Source organism: Stenella coeruleoalba (assembly GCF_951394435.1).
Source record: "Stenella coeruleoalba genome assembly, chromosome: 2".
Lineage (NCBI taxonomy): Eukaryota > Metazoa > Chordata > Mammalia > Artiodactyla > Delphinidae > Stenella > Stenella coeruleoalba.
In genome coordinates, this window is record NC_137147.1 from 71,110,812 (window position 1) to 71,127,164 (window position 16,353).

General features: G+C 39.7%; 1 long non-coding RNA gene across 3 annotated transcripts in view; it reads left to right on the top strand.

Moving 5' to 3' along the window:
- Positions 1–16,353, top strand: part of LOC307182975 — a 48,737-nt gene that overhangs the window by 20,875 nt on the left and 11,509 nt on the right. For 2 of the 3 annotated variants that reach the window (XR_013827320.1, XR_013827321.1), the window contains exons 3-7: positions 1,268–1,399; positions 3,386–3,552; positions 12,851–12,945; positions 14,228–14,317; positions 15,115–15,208. This is a non-coding gene — a long non-coding RNA (uncharacterized lncRNA). The remainder of the gene's footprint in view (positions 1–1,267; positions 1,400–3,385; positions 3,553–12,850; positions 12,946–14,227; positions 14,318–15,114; positions 15,209–16,353) is intronic. The other variant, XR_013827322.1, reaches the window with a different exon arrangement.

The following is a 16,353-nucleotide window of genomic DNA, read 5'->3' on the forward strand; positions in this document are numbered from 1 at the left end:
GGGTACATCCACTCAATGGGTGAACTGTCAATGGAATAATCTGTAGCTGTAAGTTTATTCTTAAACCTAAAATTTCTGTATAACCTGATTTGAAAGCTCTCCAGAATATGTTATCAGTAGAAAAAGCAAAGTGCAAAAAACTGTCCATAGTCAGCTATTTTGGGGTGTGTGTGTAAAGTAAAATATTCATATTTGCTTGTATTTGCATAAGAAAACACTGGAAAGATATTTGAGAAACTAAAGTACTGAACAGTAGAGAGGAAGGCAAGGGAAAAGGAATGGACAGGGACAGGGGTGGGAATAAGAGCTCTTATTTATAGCTTGTTATTTCCATTTTTAACCATATGAGTGCATTACCTATTAAAAATTTGTAATTTAGTGTTTAAAAACATTAAGGCCTTCATTTTCATTGGAGTTTTGTTTAATATCTAACAGCATTAACTGGACTCTAGGAGACCTGGAGTTTGCATTTGGTTAAGCCCCAATCTCCAAGTTGTACCACTGAGTTCACAGAATCATTCTAACTCAGTTTGGGAATTTGTATTTTATCACTTGTGTGCCCCTTTAGCCCATCATAAGCTCACAGAGGGCAGGCACCATATCTCTGGTGACAGTGCCAAGGACAGACCTACACTCCTGAAAAACACTTCCAGGAGTATGTGTGATATTTCTGAAATAAGAGAAAGAATGATGACCCAGTTTCTCAGCAGTAAAGACCGATTATTTTTTAAACTCATGGTAGTCTATATCCAAGATAATAGTTTATAAGAATGCTGTTTTTCAGTCCATTGCTCATGAAGAAAATTAACCTTTCTCATTTTAGTCATCTTGAGAACTACTCAATTTCAATACAAATGAAAGAACAGAATAAGGAGAGAGTATGAACTTTCTGAAGTTATCTTCTTAGCTTAATCCAAAAAAAAAGCATTGTTATACTTAATCAACATGCAATGAATGCAAAATATGGGAAATTTAAAAATCTAAGATTGGTAGAAGTATGTCCTGATAGCTTTGTTAAACTGGGAATGGAAAATGAAGTTAACTCTCTGACGTCTCCCCAAACAAACTAATGTACCTAAGCAACACTATCCTGTGATGTAATTTAAATAACAAAATAGCCTGGAATACAGCTCAGAAAATGAACAAGGTCTCAGCTATTACCCAGGGTATTGGAAGTATAGAGAGACGATGGAGTCAGGAATAAGTCCAGAAAGATGACTAATTTGCCAGGAGAAAAAATTCAGATGCTTTTTCTCCTGAAATCTAGGTAATCCACGTCATGACTGGACAACATAACCTGAAATGCTTAATCACTAGAAATTTTGAAACCCTGTCTGGATCAATGAGGGCATTTGGGGAAGAAGTAAAGAACATCTGCAGACCAGCAGTTCATTGTGAAGTAAGCAGTTGATTTATAGTCTGAAATATTTAGGTATAAATGTGAATTTTTCTGTGTGAATTTTTGGGAATTTTAGGAAAAGAGTAAATCTTAGGAATAATTTGCTTTTTATTCTGAACGTTAGTGGCGACACGTTGACAGGTTATTAACATATCAGCCTAAACATTGAGAAAGAGGGGAAAAAGGAGAGAATAATAATCTTGAGATGGGAATCCAGTGAAGGAAGAGAGGAAGGGAGAGCTCCTTCCTGCTGTCATCCCTCCTGCTCTGACCTTGAGGTCAGATGATTTCAGTTCTAACAAATATGTGTCTGTGGAATAGTGATTTCACAGCCCTTGCTCTGCAGGAAGATCGCCGCCTGGAGAAGTTTTCTGTTTACCCTTCCTGTTCTGAAGGCAGAGGCTTGCTCCTTCCAGCTCAGTCCTGGAATGCCTGCCTCCTGACTGTCGTCTGAAGTACTGAACCTTTCAAAGGGAAGGTACAGAAGAGGCAGGGTGAGGAGTACAGTCGTTCTGGTTCCTTGGGTCACCTCATCAGGACATGTCCTTGTTGTACCTTGTCCCTTTATGGATGCATGACTGGTTGGCATTTAATGGACAGAAGCTTTGACCTTGTTCTCTTCACTTGCTACCCCTCTGATTTTCAGGGAATCCTAGTGAAGAAATGTTTTGGGGAGGATAGAGAAGGTTACAAGTTCCCCAGCTATGGAAATAACTGAGAAACCTCTAAAGTGAATTTGCATGAACATAGGGCTCCCAGAGTGTCTACAACAGATTTTCTCTATTTCCTACTGGCTCTAAATCTCCACATTCATTACTGCATGCTGATTATCTTATAAATTTAGTGGAAACCACAAAAAAGTTTTAAAAATCTGCTTGGGTCTACCAAAAACTGCTTTCGTTGTCCAGTTTATGTATTTCTTTAGCTGGATTTAAAAGGTAGAAATTTCTGCAGGTTTTTTTTTTTTTTTTTTGGTACGTGGGCCTCTCACTGTTGTGGCCTCTCCCGTTGCGGAGCGCAGGCTCCGGACACGCAGGCTCAGCGGCCATGGCTCACGGGCCCAGCCGCTCTGCGGCATGTGGGATCCTCCCAGACCGGGGCACGAACCCGTGTCCCCTGCAATGGCAAGCGGACTCTCAACTACTGCGCCACCAGGGAAGCCCTTTGCAGGGTTTTGTTGTTCCAAGTCTTGGTTGTTCTGATTGGCCCTCGGGGATGACCCAAGAGACTAATAGTGCCTGCCAAGGATTTATGCTGTGACCTGGGCTTTTTGAGTGCTTTCAAGATATTCAGTAGATGGAATAATTGTTGTCCCTGAAAGGCCTGAATAGTGGCCTGGCATCCCAGGAATTTGCCCAAGTTGCTTTGTGGTGGTTGTCTGACTCTGCCCCTCACTGTGGGGTTTTACAGGTATAATAGGATTTTACTTTTAAGGTAGTAGGCAGGCCGCCTGGCAAAGAATCTACTTACAGAGAGGATGTACTACCCTTCCCATTCCCTTGCTGGGGCTAGGAATCTTTGATTTAGAGCACTACAGCTGCTGCAGTTCATTACTGTACATTTTAGAGTCAAGCTCGACTGTATCAGTGGGTTACCCCCTAAAGTGCTATACTCATTGCGATAATAACTAACGATATTACAGACAGGAGGAGTGCATACTGCCTTTGGAGCACCGCTATTCTCAGCCTTAAGTGGGCTTCCAAATAAGGGGCAGCGTTCTACCTTACAGGCCAGCTGTCCCCTCTCACAGTGACCTTGTGAATTATGGCTGCCCTACCCAGTTCAGGCTTCTAGGAGTCCAGGTGAGGGGCAAGGGCTCGTAACCACGGCTGCTTCATCCAGAAGAAACTATGGAGCTCCAAGAGCCATAGTGAGGGAGGGAGTCAGGGCTGAAGGGGGTGAGAGGTCTTGGCACATCTGTGATCCCTCTGGAGTGCTCTTTGTCTCGCAAGTCATCTCTTAACCTCTTCTTTGCTCAACTCACAGCACGATGGGTTTTACAAAAAGGAACAAGATGGTACGCAGTGTTAACTAGGCCTCTGGACCCAGGAACATCCATTTGAATCTCTCAGATAAGAAGAAATGAAGACACCATATCCAGGGATTAAGGAATTATAAGAGTGACGGTGTGGTCCAGTGGATATGGCAGCAAGGTAGGAGTCCATGACCATGGGTCTCTGGTCTTGCCTTCGTTGTTGAGTTCTGTGACTTTGTGCAAAGCCGCATCGTGCTTTAGTGTTCTTGACTGGGAAATTATGATGCATGTTCATTGATGAGCCTCCTAGGACGTTTCAGAGGGGTGCTGTCAAAGAAGGAATTGAGAGCCCTCCTCCACCCACCCCCATCTGTACTATCAGCCCTGCTTCTGTAACTCATCATGTCTTTAAAACTTAAGTATTTGCATGCCAGACATTCTTCCTAATGCTGCTCCCTTTCTTCATATACACATAATTATAGTAATATTATATTTGTTAGGCTGCTGAATAAAATAGAAATCTTCTTTAAACAATAATGTATTTGGCAACTCTTACTAATAATGAGTATTAATATGACAACGTATATAACTATATTTTATTTTCTACTATACACTGGGTACTCTGCTAGGTGTTTCACATTTTAACTCTCCTTCAAATAGTTATTCAGGACATTATTCAGAGGTTATTATTTGATCAGATATGTAAACCTCATGCAGCCTGGAAGAGAATCCATCCTCTGGATTTTGACTTCCAGGCCCATATCTCAAAATTTCTCCACATCCTACTTGAACCTGGCAAAGAAAATGACCATCAAAAAAAAAAAAAAAAAAAGGAGAATATCAACACATCGTCTTAACGTACCTCAGAAGATGCTCATGTCATCTTGACTCTTGTCCACAAGCAAGGGTTCTGAGTAAAGAGTTGTTTTGTTTTCCTGTTTTTTTAAAAAAGGTTATTATTCCCATTTTACATGTGGTGAAATTGAGATTCAGAGTTGATGCAATTTACACAATTTGTCCAGACATATTCCTTAACCCTCATACAGAGCACTTCTTTTTGCTGTAATTTTACACTAACTCATCCAAATTTACTGGGGACGTTGGCGTCTGGAATAGGATATTATTTCTAAGTCAAACAGGTTAGCCAAACTGTTAGTAAACCTTTATCCGTCTGATGTCTTCATCTGCGCAGCCCACACATGTGGACATATTCTTGATTTTCTGAAGATATTTTGCTCTCATACTTCTGAAGGGAACTCCCCAATTCTCTGCCTACAGGCTCTCCAGGGGCTCTCTCACTTGCTTTCTCTCTGCATGGCCTGTCTTTAAACTCAACATTATTCCTAGTCACCAGACCAGTTCATTTTCTCCCCATTCTTCAGCTCTCTCTTTGATCCACCGTGTCTGTCACTTTCAACACTCTCAAAATTTCCCTTTATTCTCCTGACCTTTTGTTTTCCTGTCATACCTATCTTTAAAAACTCCAATTTTGTATCGTTACCTTTCCTTTGTCTCGTTAGCTCCCACTCACCCTTCAGATCTCTGCTCAAAGATCACATCCTCAGGTCTTACCCTCGCCCCACAGGTAAGTTTGTCACTGTGTTTCATGCTCTCACAGTGGCCCATGTTGTTTCTTCACAGAACTTGTCAGAGTTTCTAATTATATACGTATTTATTCAATTATTTGATTTATATCTTTCTTCCTCACTACTCTGTAAGCATCACAAAAGCAGAATCCAGGTCTGTTTTATTTACTTGTTGATGGTCTTTAATTTCAGACTCTTCTCCTCTTCAACAAAGCGAGATCAAAACAAAACAAATCTGTTTTTCTCTTTGATGTACACACCATATGGCTATATTCCCATTTGTCTTTGTCTTGTGGTATCAGACTTGGGACATTTCCTCATTCACTTGAAACTTTTGATCCTGGCTCAGTCATTCTCATGTCTCCAACTCTGACCATTGGCTTCATAATTCCAACACGTGAATGGATGATCTATCCAACACCTTCCCTCTGCACATTTCCATCTACCTCTCAAAGCCACCCACTCTTTTGTCACACTCTGCATCTTGTCATCATAAGAAATCGAACCACCTCTAAATTTCAGTGTCAAACAGCTCAGTCTGGTACTGTCACCTCAGAGCCTTCCAGCTCACTTGGTCAAGTTCTCTCCCTGTAACAGTCTTTTGAACTCATCCAAACTTCCTATCCATTGATCATATTAGCATTTTCATTTCCTTTCTACTACCATCCTTATAAACACTTCCTTATGGATACCCTCAACCCTGTCATCCTCCTGTCTTATTGTACTCACCTTCTAATCTACAGCCCTGAATGTGCTGAATTATTTTCCTAGAGATACGTGCACCTAATCAGCAAAATACTTCTGGAAAAGAAAATCATCTGCTGTTAAGTTTCACTGCAAATTCATGTCCACAGTCCTTAAACAGTAACTCAATGCTATCTAATTCCAAATATGTTTCTCCAGTAGGTTTACTGTCCTACTCTCAGAAATAACTATTCATATATTTCTTCTCAAAGCTCCTCTAACCTATACCTTCTCATTCTCACCTGGTGACTTCACATTATACTTAATTGAGAAACTTGAAGCCATCAGATGCGAATGCTTCCATTTCTCTAGGACCAAACTTAACTTTCACTTGTGACTACCTTTTCTTTCCCTCCCTTTACAGGGAAGTTTGTCCCACTCACTCTGTTGAAGACTGATTCTTCCACTTGTACTCTGAGTCCCATCCTGTCTCACCTGCTTAAGGAACTTGCTTTTTAAGTTATCCTCTTTGATTCCTACTTCATCAGCTTTTCACTCCCTATAGATTATTCCTAAAAAGTATGAAAACATGCTCCAACATGTTTTATCTTTATAACTTTCCTTGATACCCCACCCCTTTGGGCTACTTTCTCATTTCTCTACTTCCCTTCAGGGCCAGATTTTAGTGGGAAAATGAGATCATCATGAAAAGTCTTGCATAACCATCACTTCTCACTGCTATCTATACCTTTCTTCTATTCCTTCTATTTCTGTTCTCCACTTCTTCTCTCCTACTTCCTCACTTATCTCTGATTTCCTCATTACCACACATCCTCTAATTTACCTGGTCATTCTCCACAGAGCAACTGGGAATTGTGTTTTTATTATACACATTGGATCATATTATTCCACTGTTAAAAGTATAAAATGACTTTCACTTTACTTAAAAGAAATGTATTTAATAGAAACAGTTATTAAAGAAGGGAGGAGGGAATGACTGAATAGAGAAACAAACCAGACATACTTCCTTTCTTCACAGGACTTACAGTGTATTGGGAGGCACGCTAGTGTTCAACAGCTATTCACAAAGGTAATTGCCATTTTTAACAGTGTGATAAGAGTACAGACTGCTATGAGGACATGTAGGAGTAATTTCTTCCCTGTAGAAATAACATTTATCCTGGGATCTTAAGGGAGAATGTGAGTAGTGAAGTGTTAAGGCAGGCAGATGGAACACTATGGGCAAATGCCCTGAGGCAGGGAGGAGTATGGGTTTTTGAGCCACTGACCCAAGGCCTGTGTGAGTGAAACATTGGGACCAGGAAGGAGAGTTGTAAGAGGCAAGGCTGGAGAGGTGGACAGGAGTTAGATCCTGAACATCACTTTAAGTGATCCTGTGTATCACTTAAAAGATTTTAGACTTCATGCCAAGAACAAATGGATGTCATTGAAGGGTTTTAAAAGATAGTTGGCATTAGTTTTATTTTTTAACAAGATCATTCTGGGGACTATATGATAAATATATGCAGATGAAGAGCAGATGTAGGTAAATTACTTAATTACTATACATTTCCAAGAAAGAGACAGTTGTGGTTTGGACTAGGGTGGTTTTAGTAGAAATAAGGAAGAATGGACAGGTTCAAGCTATTTTAGAATTTGAAGTGACAAGGTTTGGTAATTGATTAGATTTGGGGAGGAGGGAAATAGCAACAGATATGGCAGAGATAATAGACGTTTCAAGGGTAGATTGCAACTTTCTGGCCTGAGTAAATGGATCTATAGAAAAACCAATTCCTAAGAATGATATGCAGGAGGAGGAGTGGTCTTGGGAAAGAAGATAATAAATTGGAGTTAAAACACTGAGATTAAGATTTTTGGGTGAAATTCAAATGAAATTTGAGATATGAGATTAAAAACTAGAAAATATCCTTGATTTAGCTCCTTCTCTAAACTCCATACAATTTATCAAATGTATCTTTAATTTAAAAAGAATTATCCTGAATCTAATCTCTTCCCACCACTTCTACTGCTTTGACCTTAGTCTGAGATATAATAACCTGTCTTCTAGGTTACTATTTCCTAATTGTTTTCCTGCTGCTTCCTTATGCTCCACAAAGTCTATTCTCTACAAAGCAGCTAGAATGATCCTTTTCAAATGCAAATTGCACCATACCAGATCCATGCCATACCCTTCCATTGAAACACCATAATCTTACTTTTGCCAAAAGACCCTAAAGGAGGCAACCCCTATCTTCCTCCCCAAACCTTTATCCTGCCCTTCCTCCAGGAACTCTGGGGCCACACTGACCTTCTTCCTGTTTCTTGAACAAGATTACCTCTACTTCAGTGCTTTTACACTTTATGTTCATTCTACTTGGATTTCTTTTCTCCTCATTGTGTGAGTTTTAATTTAAATGTTACCTGAACATTCTATAAAAAATAGGCTATTTTTCCAGGCCTGTAAATTTTATCATTTGATGATATTCAGAATAGGAACTACTTCTTGGCACATGTGTATGACATATAAAAGGAAGAGATACTCGATGATTTTTTCTTCTGTTTACACAAAAGAATTTTTTTTTCTTTAAAGATTATTTTATGGCCTATGTTATAGAAAACACCAGCAGGGAAGGGAGGGTGTTATTGTACGAACCAAAGTGCTCTGTTGCTTTATTCATAGAAAACAGCTGGTGGTTAACATATGCCTCCTGATCTTGATTAACTGAGGAATGAGATAGTGAAAATTGTGACTATGATAATTTCAGAGTGCTGTATGAAGAAATGGCTATCAAATAAAAGATCCTGCTTTACCGCACTGAGGATTTCTGGCTTTTAGGGTAAAGGGTAGCCATTCCAGATTTTACCATGATTGAGACGACCTTAATAGTAGCAGTGTTAATAGGAGTCTGTTAGACTTCTCATGGAATTGTGTCTCAACGACATCATCAGTACCTTGAATAGTCTGAATCTATCACTTCAGAGCACATTATTATTATTGGCCGCACACGCAGCTTGTGGGATTTTAATTCCCCGACCAGGATGGAACTTGTCCTAACCACAGGACTTCCAAGGAATTCCCTAGAGCACATTTTTTAATGTTGAAAATAAAGGTCTCAACTGAAATAGAGCAGCATGAATAACAAATAAAGAGAAATGTAATAAACATTTAGGGCTAGAATTCATGGAATTTATTGGTTGATTAGAAGTGAGGATTGGAGAAACAGGGAGAAATCTCAAATAAATCCAGGGCTTCCCTGGTGGCTCAGTGGTTGAGAGTCCGCCTACCGATGCAGGGGACACGGGTTCGTGCCCTGGTCCGGGAGAATCCCACATGCTGCGGAGCGGCTGGGCCCGTGCGCCATGGCCGCTGAGCCTGTGCGTCCGGAGCCTGTGCTCCGCAACGGGAGAGGCCACAACAGTGAGAGGCCCGCGTACTGCAAAAATAAATAAATAAATAAATCCAGAGTTTCTACTTTTTGAATGTTGTGAAATTATCCTAGAGATGTCAATAAGAAGATCACATTTGGACTGAGATAATACACTTATTTTAGACAGAATGAATGAGTTACTTCCATGAAATCCACATGGAAATATCTAGTATACAACAGGAAATGTGGGTCCAGAACTCAAGAAAGAATAGATGATAATGTAATCACCATTGAAGCCAAGGAAATGTGGATGCTCTCCTTAAGAAATCATGTAAAGTGAAAAGAAGGGAATGATGAGAAAGAATGAAATCTTGTAACAACAACATATAAAGAGTTAATAGAGGAAAAGGACATCATAAAAGATTCTGAAATACAGAACCAAAAAAAAACCAAGATAATGAATAACAAGCAGTATTGAAAGAGGAAATGGACACGAAAGTCTAAGCCTCAAAGATATCACCTTGGATAAAGAATGAAAAGAGGTCAATGGCTTTGTCAGTTAGATTTTGGTGACCATAACACAGATACCTTAGTGTGAATGAGAGCTGTGTCTTTTTGAAGAGTAAGGAGAACATCACTGGAAGCTTCCTTACAAACAACTATTAATACCTCTTTGGCCAGAAGTGTGACACATGCCCATTACTAAACCTATCCTTGGCAAGAAGAATTTGAATGACCACAACACATATTAATTATGGTTTATTACTGGTGGTAGAATGTGCACCTCTCCTCGAGCACAAGACTGCCCAACACCTGAAAAAAATGTGGGTTTTTATAAGCATGGACAAGGTGGAGGCTGGTGATTGGGTAAGTAACCAGTAGAGTCTACCATGAGAAGGGAGCGAAGTGTGTGTGTGTGTGTGTGTGTGTGTGTGTGTGTGTGTGTAAGACAGAGAGACACAGAGACAGAGAGAAATAGAGAGAGATAATTTTTATTTCCTCGATTTTTTCCTTGAAGGAGATGGCAAGGTCAACTGATGAGAGTAATAGGATAAGGGAGAAGGTACTTGAAGCTTTCAAAAGGGTGATAAAAATTGAAACAGCATTTATGGGGATTGGGAAAAAGGTTACAAGTGTAGAAGGTAGAAGAGCACTCTACCTTCTGGAGAGATGTGCAAAACGTTGTCACCAAGGCAAGTGTCATTTTGGCTTTTGATTTAACTTAATGTGGAGTCAAATACATAAGAGGTGAAAATGATCCACTTGAGCATCTTGTCATTTTAATGCAGATGCAGACTGCTCTCGCAGCAGATGTTTTATTGCTTTGTTCAAACTCACCTTAAATGTCCTGACTGATGAAATTTCTACAGCTTCCCTTGGGAACCTACCCATCATCTGATAGCTCTGTCTGTCATGTAACATTCCCTTGTCGTCCCATGTCTCCCTCTTTTATTACCTTCCATCAGTCTTTTTCTTCTGATAAAATGAGTTCCCTTCTTCTGTGGAGTTTTCACATTCAAACTCTTGTCACACCTCCCTCACTCACCATTTGTACTATTATATGTGTCTCAGTTTTTTATTCTTTTCCTTATCCATCGGAATCCTTCCTCACCTTTACTGATGAGTGCTGTTTTCCCCTCATACCTGTGAATTCTTGGGACCTTTAAAATCTGATGCTTCTTTTATGAACTATTATGTAATAGGTGAAATAGTCTCATAAAATGGACTCCTAATTATATAATTCTTCTGCTGTTACACAACTTGAATTATTCACCGTGACCCTTCATCGCTGTTTGAGGAAGCCTACAGGGCAATCTCCATTATTTTAGGGAAATATCTGCTATGGACTGAAAGCTTGTGTCTCCTCCAAAATTCATATGCAGAAATCTAATCCCCAGTGTGATGGTATTTGGAGATAGGGCCTGTGAGAGGTGATAAGGTCATGAGGGAGCCACCTTATAAAAGAGACCTCAGAGAACTCCCTTGCCCCTTTTGCCATGTGAGGTTACATTATAGCAAAAAGGCAACCATCTATGTACCAGGAAACAGGTTCTCATCAGGAGAACCTGTTCTCCAGCAGTTCTCATCTTCTGGCACCTTAATCTTGGACTTCCCAGCTTCCAGAACTGTAAGAAATAAATTTCTGTTGTTTATAAGTGACCCAGCCTATGATATTTTGTTATAGCAGCCCTAATGGACTAAGCCAGAAACTGTCATTGAGAGTGGGGTGCTGTTGTAACAAATACCTAAAATGTGGAAGCAGTTTTGGAACTGAGTAAACCGTAGAGGCTGGAGAACTTTTGAGGTGCACGCTAGAAAAAGCCTACATTGTTGAGAATGGACGGTTAAGGGTGATTCTGCTGGCAGTTCAGAAAAAGAGGAGAGCTGTAGAGAAAGCCTCAATTGTTTTAGATTACGTAAGTCATCCTCAAGAGAATGTTAGTAGAAACATGGATGGTGAAGGCCATTCTGACAAGGTCTTAGATGGAACTGAGGAATATATCACTAGAAACTGGAGGAAGGGTGATCCTTGTTATAAAGTGGCAAAGAACTTGGCTGAGCTGTGTTCGTGTCCTAGTGTTTTGTGGAAGGTAGAACTTGTAAGTGATGAAATTGGATATTTGGCTGAAGAAATTTCTAAGCAACATGTTGAAGAACCAGCCTGGTTTCTCCTGGATGCTTATAGTAAAATGTGAGAAGAGAGAAACAATTTAAAGGTGGAATTGTTAATCAAAAGGGAAGCAGAACTTAAAGATTTTGAAATTTTTCAGCTTATTTTATTATAGAATAGAATAGGAAAGCCTGTTCGGGAGAGAAACAGGTGTGTGGCCATATGACCATTTGATAAGGAGATTAATCAGCCATCTCAACAGAATCCAGGAGCTATTGTCCAAGACAATGGAAGAAAGATCCCGAAGGCAATTCAGAGCTTGTCAGAGCTTCCTTCCTCCCATCACAGGTCCAGAGTGCATGGGGTCACTGGTGCCCCATGGGGACCTCAGTGCACGTTGCCTGGTGCCTCCTCACATCACAGGCTCCTTCTCCCTTCACTCCATCACTGCCTTCCTTGGCCACCCCAGTTGTGGCTCCCAGATGCCTCTAGACTGTACTCAGCATAATTGTGGGGTTATGACTGTCTCCACTGAGATTTCAAAGGACAGAACCTCTTGGCAGAGGCACGGGCTCAGGACTCCAACCCCAGAGAGCCACAGGCCCAGGAAAAGAACTGCTACAAGGTCATGCAAAGCCATAGGTGCAGGGCTGCCCCGCAAAACTGAGAGGGCAGAACTGCCCCCCTAGTGGGTCTGGAAGGCAGATCTCCCATTCTGGAGGGCCTGGAGGGCAGAGCATGGAGCCAAAGAGAATTAAAGTTGACCCTTGAACAATACCAGCGTTAAGGGCACCAACCTCCTACTCACCCCGAATTCCCCCCTCTTTCACAGTTGAAAATCCAAATATAACTTTACGGTTAGTCCTCTGTATCCATGAATATGCATCCACAGATTCAACCAGCCTCAGATCATGTAGCACTGTCGTTTATTGAAAAAAATCTGTGTGTAAGTGGACCTGTACATTTCAAACCCATGTTGTTCAAGGGTTGACTGTATTCTTGAGACTTAAGGTTTAATGGAAATTGTCCCATTGGGTTTTGTCCTTGCTTGGTGGGACCTGTCACCCCTTTTCCTGTTTCTTCTTTTGGAATGGGAATGTCTATTCTATGCCTGTCTCACCATTATGTTTCAGAAACATATAGCATGTTTGATTTAACAGATTCACAACTAGAGAAGAATTTGCCTCAAGATGAATCATGCGTTGAATTCACTTATATTTAATTTAGATCTTTAGGTGAAACTTTCGACTTAGGCTTTTGAGTTGATGATGTGAGACGGACATGAATTTTGGAGGCCAGGGTCAGAATGCTATAGACTGAAGGTTTGTGTCTCCTCAAAATTCATATGTTTTGTTTCTTGATCTAGATGTGAAATACACTGTTCATTTTATGAATTTGCAGTGAGTTGTACACCTATGCTCACTTCTCTGTTCTATATTATTTGTCGTTAAAAAGCTAAAGAAATGGCAAAAAAAAAAAAAAAAATCTAGTCCCAAATGTGATGGTATTTGGAAATAGGTTTTGGGGGAGATGATTAAGTCATGAGGGTAGAGCCCTCATGAATGGGATTAGTGCCCTTATGAAAGAGACCCAAGAGAACTCCCTCATCCCTTTCATCATGTGAGGTTATAGTGAAAAGATGTCCATCTATAAACCAGGAAGTGGGTTTCCACCAGACACTGAATCTGCTGGTGCTTGATCTTGGGCTCCCTAAGTTCCACCACTGTGAGAAATAAATACCACCATGCTACCCAACCTATGGTGTTTTGTTAGAGCAGCTTGAGTGAACTACGACTATATCCTCTCTTTTCCTAAGATACCTTTGCCTCAAATCTTTCTTTTTTAAAACATATTGCAGACTATTGTCAAATTAAACTTCCTCCAAAGTCTATTTTCATGTCCATTCCCTACTTAAAACTTTTAATACCTACCCATCACCTAGATGTTGAAGCACAAACTCTTTAACCCCTTATTCCTTTTGCAGTCTGCTCCCAAATTACTTTTGCAAATCCTCCTCCAACTTTATAAATTCCGAAGCAGTCAGAGCATTCACAGTATTTCCCTTAACTGAACTGTTCCCTGCCACTTTCCTGCTCATCCAATTACCAGTCATTTCTGTCAGTTGTCCTCAAGTCCCACCTTTTCCATAAAATATATCTTGTTTTTTCCTGTTTCTGAAATCTTATGCTGTTAACTTCATGCCAATCATTCATAGAGGGACATTTCCTGGTGGCATAGTTTTACTAGTTGCATTGTTAGCTAATTCTTTGTGAGGTTCCTTGAAGTCAGGCTGCATTTCTTACCAACGAGTTGAGCAACTTTGTTCAAGTCACTTAATTTCTCTGAGCTGCAAATTTCTCATTTATGAAAAATAATAGTCATTTGACTGGTTGTCATATTAAATAAATGAAAATGTTTAACTATTAAGTAGAATATAGGCAGCTATATAGGCAGTTATAATAAGTTATATTTTGTTTGCATCCTTCACATGCTTAAAAACAATGCTGGGTTTTAATAGTTGTTCAGTAAACATTTGGTAAAATGAAGTTAATTCATTCACTTTTTTTTTTTTTTGGCCATGCCACGTGGCTTTTGGGATCTTAGTTCCCCGACTAGGTATTGAACCCGGGCCACAACAGTGAAAGCACCGAGTCCTAACCACTGGACCGCCAGGGAGTTCCCAATTCACTTCTGGTAAATGATCTTTCTCTAAAGTTTTTTCTTTTTTTCTTTCTCTAAATATTTCCAGATTCTGGATGAAATTGATTTGGTTCCATATCCCTTAGAAGATAATGATTGCAAATGAATAAATACTCATAGCTGTTTGACTTTACTGCTTTATGAGAGCTGATTCAGTTATAGCTTAACCTTCAGAGAAGGAATATGGAATAGTAGTTCATGATTCTTCAGGGGTACTATCTCCATTGGCAATCATTCAGGAAGGATTATGTCAAAGTTACCTGTTCTTTTGTCCCAAGAATCTTGTGGGCATGGAGATTTTTGGTGGTGGTAATATAACTTAGGGTAAGAGAAGTGAGGTCATAAAATTGAACACAAGAAGGAGAGAGAGAGAGAGAGAGAGAGAGAGACGGAGAACTTGGGTTAACCATCTACGTATTTGCAAGAGAAGAGTCTAACCTATCTTGTCTTGGATCTGTGTTTTGGGCTGAATGAAAATAAACTAAGACATATAGCCCTCCAACTAACCACCTGTTTTGAATTCTGTTAGTTTATTAACCTCAAACACCTTTTCCTGTTAGCTTTGTTGAGATTTATCCAGCAATATTGGCTCATTCTAGCTTTTCCTTATTTCACAAAGGAGATAATTTCTTAGAGAAAAAAATATTTATGTCCCTGAAAAACTTACAGATTAATTTTTCAGGGATAAAATTAGACTATAGCACCAAAATTGTTGTTTAGTCTATTAACTGTTGACATTAATAAACCTTGGTGTTGACCAAAGGAATTATCATGTGATCTCCTTCTTGTAGGACTCAGACCTGAAGCACTATTCTGAACTGAAAAATTCATCTCTACATTTCCTGGCTGGTTTGCCAAGTGAAAGAAAAACTATCTCAAATGCAGGTTTGTTTTACTTCCTTTTTAGCAGAAAAATCAAGCTATGGTAATTATAATTTTTATTGTGAAGGTCTTTTTTTTCCCCACCATTTTAAGGTGGTTAAATTTATGGTGTCTGAGAACTGATTAGCCAACCAACCCGAGCTATGCAACTTTAACTGTCCAAAGCATCCAAAGAGTTCTAATTAACAGACTTTTGGGGGACTTCAAACAGTCAAAGCCTTTGAATGTAAGCCATTCCCCAAGGCAGCATCTACTTGGCATAAAGTAAAGGGGAGCTCTGGCAGCTATTCTCTTGATTTGATCAGTGTAGCTAGTCAGGGTTCTATTTCCCTACTGAATTAGCTGGTTTGGCTGCCTACACTAATCAAGTCAGATGGATAATTGTCCAATCTTCCTTGCATTTTGTATCCTATAAGCAGAGCTTAGAAAAAAACAGGACTAATGACAGCCGGTAACTGATCGTCCTGCTTTCTAAAGATTATTATTATGTTATTACTAGGTCAATTGTCCAAGGTCAGAATGTTCTGTTGGTTTCTGTCAAGGTGTTTTTGTTTGGTTTGATTTCATCCCCACTTACTGTAAACCAAATTAGTCTTTTCAGAGATGTTTAACATTGGTTGAAATCTTAGCATAACGCTTGATGCCGGCTGTGAAAACCAAAAAATGTTTGAAATGGGAAATATGACATACAAACAAGATACTACCTGGGTTTCTGTTACCTAAAACATAGCTGCTGTTCTCTCAGTCCATTGAACAGCTCTGTTCAAGAGCCAGAATATAGTCATACTACAGTAGCATTAATAGTTTAGTCTTGGTTTTGCATCATTAGATGTTTTTACCACTTATCTCTCAACCCAGGGGCATTTGCTGAGACCAGTTTCTCATTTTTAAATGATGGCACTAAGCCCTAGAAAAGACTATCAAATCATTATTTTTCTTTTATGAATGGTGACTCAAAGACCATTCAAAAGTTTTACTGCATGTCTCTTGTGGTGCCCTTTAGAAGGGAGCTTTAATAAAAGCCATTTTGTACTTACTTTGGGGAGCTCAGTCTGAATTGGGGGGAGCTTATTAAGTGATTTTCCCAATACAAACCACTGACAGTTATGTTTCCTCTTCCCTAAAAAGCAAGAAGAGAAAAGAGAAAC